Source organism: Moschus berezovskii, chromosome 21 (assembly GCF_049115385.1).
Source record: "Moschus berezovskii isolate FMDL1 chromosome 21, NW_MosBer_1.0, whole genome shotgun sequence".
Taxonomy (NCBI): Eukaryota; Metazoa; Chordata; class Mammalia; order Artiodactyla; family Moschidae; genus Moschus; species Moschus berezovskii.
The window spans coordinates 42,158,768-42,167,391 of record NC_142480.1 but is presented as its reverse complement, the minus strand read 5'-3'; the positions used below and the strand labels follow the sequence as shown (position 1 = coordinate 42,167,391).

General features: G+C 41.4%; 1 pseudogene; it reads right to left on the bottom strand.

Annotated features, from left to right (window-relative positions):
- Positions 1–1,172: 1,172 nt before the first annotated feature.
- On the bottom strand, positions 1,173–2,019 carry LOC129550117 (ankyrin repeat domain-containing protein 49 pseudogene; annotated as a pseudogene).
- Positions 2,020–8,624: the final 6,605 nt, after the last annotated feature.

The following is an 8,624-nucleotide window of genomic DNA, read 5'->3' as shown; positions in this document are numbered from 1 at the left end:
GAAGGAGAAGAGGGCATCAGAGGATGAGATGGCTGGATGGCATCACCAATGCAATGAACATGAACTTGGGAAAACTCTGGCAGATGGTGAGGGACAGGGAGGCCTGGTGTGCTGCAGTCCATGGGGTCGCAAAGAGTCAGACACGACTGAGAAACTGAACAACAAGAACACTGCATATAAGTTAAATAATCAGGGTGATAATATACAGCCTTGATGTACTCCTTTCCCAGTTGGAACCAGTCCATTGTTCCATGTCTGGTTCTAACTGTTGCTTCTTGACTTGCATCCAGGTTTCTCAGGAGGCAGGTAAGGTGGTCTAGTATTCCCATCTCTTTAAAAATTTTCCACAGTTTGTTGGGAACCATGCAATGAAAGGCTTTAATTGTTTGAAAAATTTTAATTTATGAAAGTTTTTAATTTTATGATATAAAAATATATACCTCTATTTTCATATATGAGATATGTTCCTATATTGTCATATAAGAGATATATACCTATATTTTCATATAAGACATACATATCTATATTGCTATATATGAAATATATACCTCTTTTCATATATGACAGATATATAGATATTACTCAGTAAATAGCAAAATAAAAGTTGGAGTTTTTTTTTTTTAGGTTTCTCAATTTTTTTTAAACTTATGAAGATTCAAGTCATTAATATGTTCATTCTTACAGTTTACAGTGAAAGCAAATGGCTATGGTGATGCAGAGAAGACAGCTGAACTGCACCAGTATATTTAAGATTTTTAAATAAAATTCTGAGTTACCTGACCTTATAAAAATACATATTGATATACTAAATACTCCACAAAGCTCTAGGATGGGGGATATTGTAAATGTAAAAATACATTTCTCTTGGATCAGCACCAAAAATATCATTAGTTTTCTGTACAACCTCGGACAAGTTTTTCAATATAGACAATTTAAAATGATTTGGTAAAAATCACAAACACCATGGAAATCATTAAAGATAAATCCAAACAACTTTCAAATACATTTTGACATCAAGGTCAGGCAATTCACTTGGAGGGATAGTATCGTGAGTACCACTGAATTACTGTCCTAAGACTTCTGATGTCAACTTTGTACAATGGGGATATTTCACATCTCACAGAAAGCAGGCACTCGGACTTAAAAACTTAAGAAAATTATTAGAACTGTTATTAAGACTGAGGTGAACAATTTGTGCAGCCTTCCACAATTTCAAAGAGGTAGTGATAGATACCGGTCCTCCTGGCGATGTCAAATGCCGTTTTCTCCAGGCTGTTTTTCAGACCTGGCTTGATGTAGCGGTTCATCAGGAGGAGCTCCAGGGTGTCTTTGCTGTCTCTGTTCCCAGCAGCAAGGTGTAGGGGGGTCAGGAGGCCTTTCGTTTGGGCATTGATATCTGCATCATGCTGCAGTAAGAAAGAAGCCACTCTGGCATTATTCCACTTACAGGCACTATGCAGGGGTGTCCAGCCATCCACGGTCACCGCATGGACATCCACCCCGTGTGCATTCAGCTCCCGGACCATGTCTAAGTGCCCACTGTAGGCTGCTCGGTGGAGCGGTGTGTACTTGTCTTCATCTCGAGTGTTCACGTGGGTAGCCCTTTCTGAAAGCAGTTTCCGCACTGTGGTCAGCCGATTTTTTTCAGCAGCCCAAAGAAGCAATTTGCTTGGATCCTTTTCCATTGTTTTTTCTTGCAGCTGATACCACTCTTCAGTTTTTTCATCTTGCTCTTCATTGTCATCAGAATTCCCTACCCAGAGACTTTGGGTACCAGTGGGAATAAGGTGTCCATGTGTTTCCAACAGTTCAAGTTGGTTGAAGTGTTCGGAAAAGTCCAAGGAGTTCTCTGAGTCTGATTTTTCATCATTTACTTTCTCTTTTTCCATTTTTACTACTATTTTACATATAAATCATTTCAACCATCAAGATATAAATAATCACTCCAGAGATGATTATGTCTGCTTTATTTTATTCATCAAGATCTCAGAGTCGGAAAATCGCCGCCGGGAACCTCGCTTCCGGGTTCTGTCTCCTGGGCTACTCAGGACTGGCTCCTGTACGAGGGTGGGCGAGATTTTTTAAAATAGGAGATTCCATTAGGAAACTAATTTTGATGAGAATTTTAAAAATCACATAATTTTTGCTTCACAAAGAATTTATCAGTCAAGTGTAGCCAATGAATCTAATTACAGGATAAATATGTTTTTTTAAAACTTAAGTTCCTCTGTCAGTGTTCTCTGAAAACACATTTTGTTTTCATTATTTTTGATACCTACATATTGATTTCAGTTTGCAATGCCCTATAAATGGAAATCACTTAGCAATCTTCTAGTTTCAAAGTAAAACTTTTGTACGTATTAAGATGTAAGACAGTATACTTGAATTAGAAGGGTTATATTCAGTCTCTAAAAACATCACTCAAAAGACAGTGAATTTCTTTATGGTCCCTGGGCTGGTATTTGCAAGTCTACTAAATCAGAAGCTCTGGAACTTCAGTCTGACAATTTGGGTTCACAAATCCTCCAACTATTCTGAAGCACCCCGAAGTTTAAAAACTACTGCCGTAGAAGTCCCAGTGAAACATATTTTACCAAGCCCAAGTTGTAAGAATTATTATCATTATAAGTTATAGTAAAATTTTGATTTTTTTGGTTAAAGAACAATAGCAAAGGATTCCATACTCCAAATATATATACTCATATTTTCATATATGAAATATATACCTAGCTTTCATAGGTTTTCATATATGAGATACATAATACTACTCAGCTATAAAAAAGATTAAAATAATGGGTTTCCAGCAATATAACCCTAGACATGATCATAGTAAGTGATGTAAGTCAGAAAGACAAAAAGAAGTACCATGTATGTTATGACTTCTACGTGAAATCTAAAACATGACACCAATGAACTTACCCATGAAACAGAAACAGACTCACAGATAAAGAGAGCAATGGTCAGCAGTGGGGAGAGGGAGGAGGGAGAGGCACGACAGGTGTCGGGGGCAGAGACAGATACTGCTAGGTATAAAGTCAGTGAGCTATAGGGATATATTCTACAGCACAAGGAAATGTACTCGATTTGTAATAACTTTAAATGGAGTATAATCCATAAAAATAGCGATTCACTCTGTTGTACACCCAACACTAATATAGTGTTGTAAATAAACTGTACTTCAACTTAAAAAAAATTGTTGATGGCTATCTGCACAAAATAATCAAAAAAATTAGCAAAATAAAAATGGGAAATTTTTAAAAACAGAAGATTCCATCAAGAAAGTAATTTTCATGAAAAACTCCCTTAGGCTCATGGTGTAATCCCCGTGTCCTGGTGTAACTTTAAGACATATATTTTGCTATCAGAGGGCTGTTAATCCAACAGGATCCTAAAACTTCATTAACAACTCACCTAGTCAAACAGAAAGAGGTCAAGCTGTATCACCAGGGCAACTGTTACACCTCAAATGGAATGGTCAGTCTGAGGCCTGAGATATAGGAAATGTCAGCTGACATGATGGTCTCACCGTGAGCCACCTGGTCAGTGACTGAATTTGTCAAGGAACAGCTTTTAGTTGGAAGTGGACCTTAGTCCCAACACAATGGGACCTTTATAGGGAGCAATGCAGGTCTCTAAAACTGCTCAAAGATGCACATGTGTGTGTGTTAGTTGCTCAGTCGTGTCCGACCCTTTGCGACCCAATGGACTGTAGCAAGCCAGGCTTCCCTGTCCATCACCAACTCCTGGAGCTTGCTCAAACTCATATCCATCGAGTCAGTGATGCCATCCAACCATCTCATCCTCTGTTATCCCCTTCTCCTCCTACCCTCAGTCTTTCCCAGCATCAGGGTCTTTTTAAAGAGTCAGTTCTTTGCATCAGGTGGTCATAGTATTGGAGCTTCAGCTTCAGCATCAGTCCTTCCAATGAATATTCAGGACTGATTTCCTTTAGGATGGACTGGTTGGATCTTCTTGCAGTCCAAGGGACTCTCAAGAGTCTTCTCCAACACCACAGTTCAAAAGCATCAATTCTTCGTTGCTCAGCTTTCTTTATAATCCAACTCAAACATCCATACGTGACTACTGGAGAAACTATAGCTTTGACTAGATAGACCTTTGTTGGTAAAGTAATGTCTCTGCTTTTTAATATGCTGTCTAGGTTTGTCATGGCTTTTCTTCCAAGGAGCAAGTGTCTTTTCATTTCATGGCTGCAGTCACCATATGATCCAGCAATATCACTTCTAGCCATACATCCAGACAAAGCTATAATTTGAAAAGATACATGCAGTATTACTCTCACATCTGAGATATCAGATTTGTTTTCACATATTGCCTGCTATATGTAAACTCTTGGTTCATACTCTTATATAGTCACATACTGTCATAATTAAGTCCAATTTGAGTTTTAGCTTTTTTTTTTAGGATAGGCTTTCCCTCCAGCAACATTGGAGCATTCCCTTTTCTCCAGGCCCTGTTACCCTGGTATGACATTTCTAACCTCCAAAATATTACCTGTTGATACGAATATCAGTTTCATTCTAGCTCAGTTTGAACAGAGAAGCAAAAAATCAGGGGGCCTATATTTTCTGTTTTCTTCATGGAAAAAAATGAAACTGTTAGAAGAAAAAGTTCCTGCAGCTCATATGCTCTTTGAGCCACTAATTGTTGGCAGGAATTTTATTTTTAAGTGTGATTCTTCATTCATATAAGAAATAACAGACGAAAGTAGTTTGAAATGATGGCTGGCTTCTACCTAGAAAATCTGAACCAAAGGAAACAATAGAAACCACAAAGATCAGGGTGCACAAAGATCAAGATTTTAAGAATATTTTAGGTTTGCAAATAATAGTTAATATGCTTGCAATTTCAACAATATATTTTTATACTGATAATATATTTTTCCAGAATATTTCCATTTTGGTCACCTCCTGCTGGAAGCCTGGGATCTGGAATCAGGCCACTTCCTGTCAGTCTTTACAAGACACTGGACTGCACTGTGAGAAGTTTCTGGATCTCCCTTGGACCTGACCATCATGTGGCCAGAGAAATTGGTAACATTGTTGTTTTGCATGTTGAAATGTTTAATGACACAGATTCTTTCAGTTTCCTGATGTGGGTGAAGTGTGGAGCCCAGTGATGATTTCTTTTTCAAGAAATCTACATTCTTGCTCCCCTAAGAGGGTGAGCCCCCCCATCCAATGATGAGAGACCCTGCATGTGTGTGACCTGTGCCTCCTGGGAGACCAGCCCTAGACTAGTCTGAACCTGACCAAGTTCTGTCTACACGGTAGGTTTAGACCTCTCCAAGTCTAAACATCTAAACTGATGTTTAAACGAGACCATGTGCTTTGTGTAATGAGAACATTTAGACCTGACCTGTACTCTGTGCACTGGGACATGGAGACCCAGGTGGAGACCTGGCCTGGCCTCTGTCTGGGAAACTCCGCACCTGCGTCTGAACGTCAGTGCTCAGAAGTCTGGGGGCTGGGGCTGGGGTGGGCTTCTCTGGGTACCATGCTCTCCTCTGAGTGGGCTCCACGGCCCTCCCGGGGGTCAGTGCTGCGGGGGGGCTCCTAGTCTGTCCCCTGCCAGGTTCACCTCCCTGGGGCTCCTGGAGACCCCTCAGGTGGGCTCACTAGTAATTATTCCAATGTTCCAGCACATTCAGATTGAGTAGGGAGGCAGGTTCACCTGGTGAATTGGTTCCAGGGCACAGGGATCGGGCAAAAAGTCAACGGGCAGCAGGTGAGGTTGCTGCTGTGCTCTCCTTCCAGTCGACTCTCTCCTCCAAAGAGAACAGAGCTGCCCCTCGTCTCTCAGCCCAACTCTCCTGTTTTCTCAGCACCTCAGCGGGACAAGAGAGACAGAGCCTGTCAGAACCCAGGTAGAGTGTTCACCTCTAGCATGAGCTTTCACACCAGCAAAAAGTCACACAGAACCAGAGTGAAAACAGGAGGGGCCTGACTTCTCAGGGACAGTTTTGGGGAGAGGAGACGGTCCCTACACTTCTTTCTAGGGTCTCAGAGGCCCCAGGGACCAGGCTTGTTTACACATTCGGGGCCCACCAACCACAGCCATGGTGTCCTGACTGAAGGGACATGTGACCCAGGTGGGGTGTCAGGGGTCTGTGCAAGTCTCACCCCATCTCCATGGGTCAGGATCATGTGTATGGGGAGACCACATGTACAAAACTAAGAAAAAGGGAAGAATACATGAGCGCTTCACTTGTGTTTAGGAGTTAATGCTTTATGGTATTCACTTTATACAGGCCTGTGCCTGTGCCTCTTTACCCCTGGGAGGTTCACCCTCCCTGGGGCTCCTGGAGGTTCCTCAGGTGGCTACCTGGGAATTACTCCAATTCACCAGCACGAGCATGGCAGGAAGGGAGGCAGTTTCACCTGGTGAATTGATTGGAGGGCACACGGATCGGGTGAAAAGCCAATGGGCAGCAAGTGAAGTTGCTACTGTGATCTCCTTCCAGTCGACAATGCCTCCACAGCAGAGACCAGACCTGCCCCTCGTCTCCCAGCCCCGCGCCTGGTGTGTATTTTGTCAACACCTCAGTGGAACAAGACAGGACCGAGCCTGCCAGACCCAAGGAAGTGTGTTCAACATTATCATGACAGCTATAAAAACAGTTACTATCACACACAACAAAAGGGAGAAGAGGAGGACTTCTCTGGGAAAATTGTGGGGAGAGAAGACTGATCCTACACTTCTTTCTACCATCACAGAAATTTACAGAAACTCACTAGTTTCACTTTAGGAGCCCAACCAGCAGAGACATGGTGCCCTAACCAAAGGTCATGTGACCCCAGGTACAGGGTCTGGGGATTGTGTGGGTCTCACCCCATCCACATGGGTCAGGATCCTATACATGGAAACCCTATATATGTTCTTTACCGGCAGTGTGTTTTGTCCCCTCGGAGATTCCCAACGTCTGAATTGAGGGTGTTGACCTGATTAACCTGAGGTCCTTTTCCTTCTCTTCACCTTGTCACATTCACATGAGGTCAGGCACCTTTGAGTGGATTGCTGCTCTGTGTTTTGCTGAGTGAAAATCTTTGGTGGTGTCATATTAATATCATAGCATATCCCTTATCTAATCATAGGGGTCACCACTGCCTGGTGTCCCCTGCACTGAGCTCAGATAATTTAATTCATAATTTAATTGTTATTTTATATTGGAGCACAGTTGATTTCTGTTGTTTTGTTTGTTTAGGTATATATGAACTTGATTCAGTTATACCTAGATGTATATCTATTCTTTTTCTGCTTTTTTTCCTCATATAGGTTATTACAATTTTTCCAGTACAGTTACCTGTTCTATTCAGAAAACTTGATATATTATCAACTTGATACATATTAGTGCATATATTTTCATCCCAAACTATTAATTTATCCCTCTCTTCTAACTTTCTTTTGATAATTGAAATTCGGTTTTCTCAGGCTGTGAGTCTGTTTGGTACATTAGTTCACTGGTATGAATTTATAGATTCCACCTGTACGTATCACATATTTGTCTCTCTGACTTACCTCACACACAATTATAATTTCTTGGTTCATCCATGCTGCTGCCAATGTCATTATTTCATTTTGTTTTATGACTGAGTAGTCCAGACATCTTGGAATGTGAAGTCAAGTGGGCCTTAGAGAGTATCACTACGAACAAAGCTAGTGGAGGTGATCGAATTCCAGTTGAGCTATTTCAAATCCTGAAAGATGATGCTGTGAAAGTACTGCACTCAATATGCCAGCAAATTTGGAAAACTCAGCAGTGGCCACAGGATTGGAAAAGGTCTTCATTCCATTCCCAAAGAAAGGCAATGCCAAAGAATGCTCAAATGCGAAATGTCTGTCTGAGGAGGCCTTACAAATAGCTGTGAAAAGAAGAGAAAAGGAAAGATATAAGCATCTGAATGCAGAGTTCCAAAGAATAGCAAGGAGAGATAAGAAAGCCTTCCTCAGTGATCAATGCAAAGAAATAGAGGAAAACAAAAGAATAGGAAAAACGAGATTTTTTCAAGAAAATTAGAGATATCAAGGGAACATTTCATGCAAAGATGGGCTCGATAAAGGACAGAAATGGTATGGACCTAACAGAAGCAGAAGAGATTAAGAAGAGGTGGAAAGAATACACAGAAGAACTGTACAGAAAAGAACTTCATGACGAAGATAATCACGATGGCGTGATCACTCACCTGGAGCCAGACATCTTGGAATGTGAAGTCAAGTGGGCCTTAGAGAGCATCACTATGAACAAAGCTAGCGGAGGTGATGGAATTCCAATTGGGCTGTTTCAAATCCTCAAAAATGATGCTGTGAAAGTGCTGCACTCAATATGCCAGCAAATTTGGAAAACTCAGCAGTGTCCACAGGACTGGAAAAGGTCAGTCTTCATTCCAATCCCAAAGAAAGGCAATGCCAAAGAATGCTCAAACTACCGCACAATTGCACTCATCTCACACGCTAGTAAAGTCATGCTCAAAATTCTCCAAGCCAGGCTTCAGCAGTATGTGAACCGTGAACTCCCAGATGTTCAAGCAGGTTTTAGAAAAGGCAGAGGCACCAGAGATCAAATTGCCAACATCCGCTGGATCATGGAGAAAGCAAGAGAATTCCAG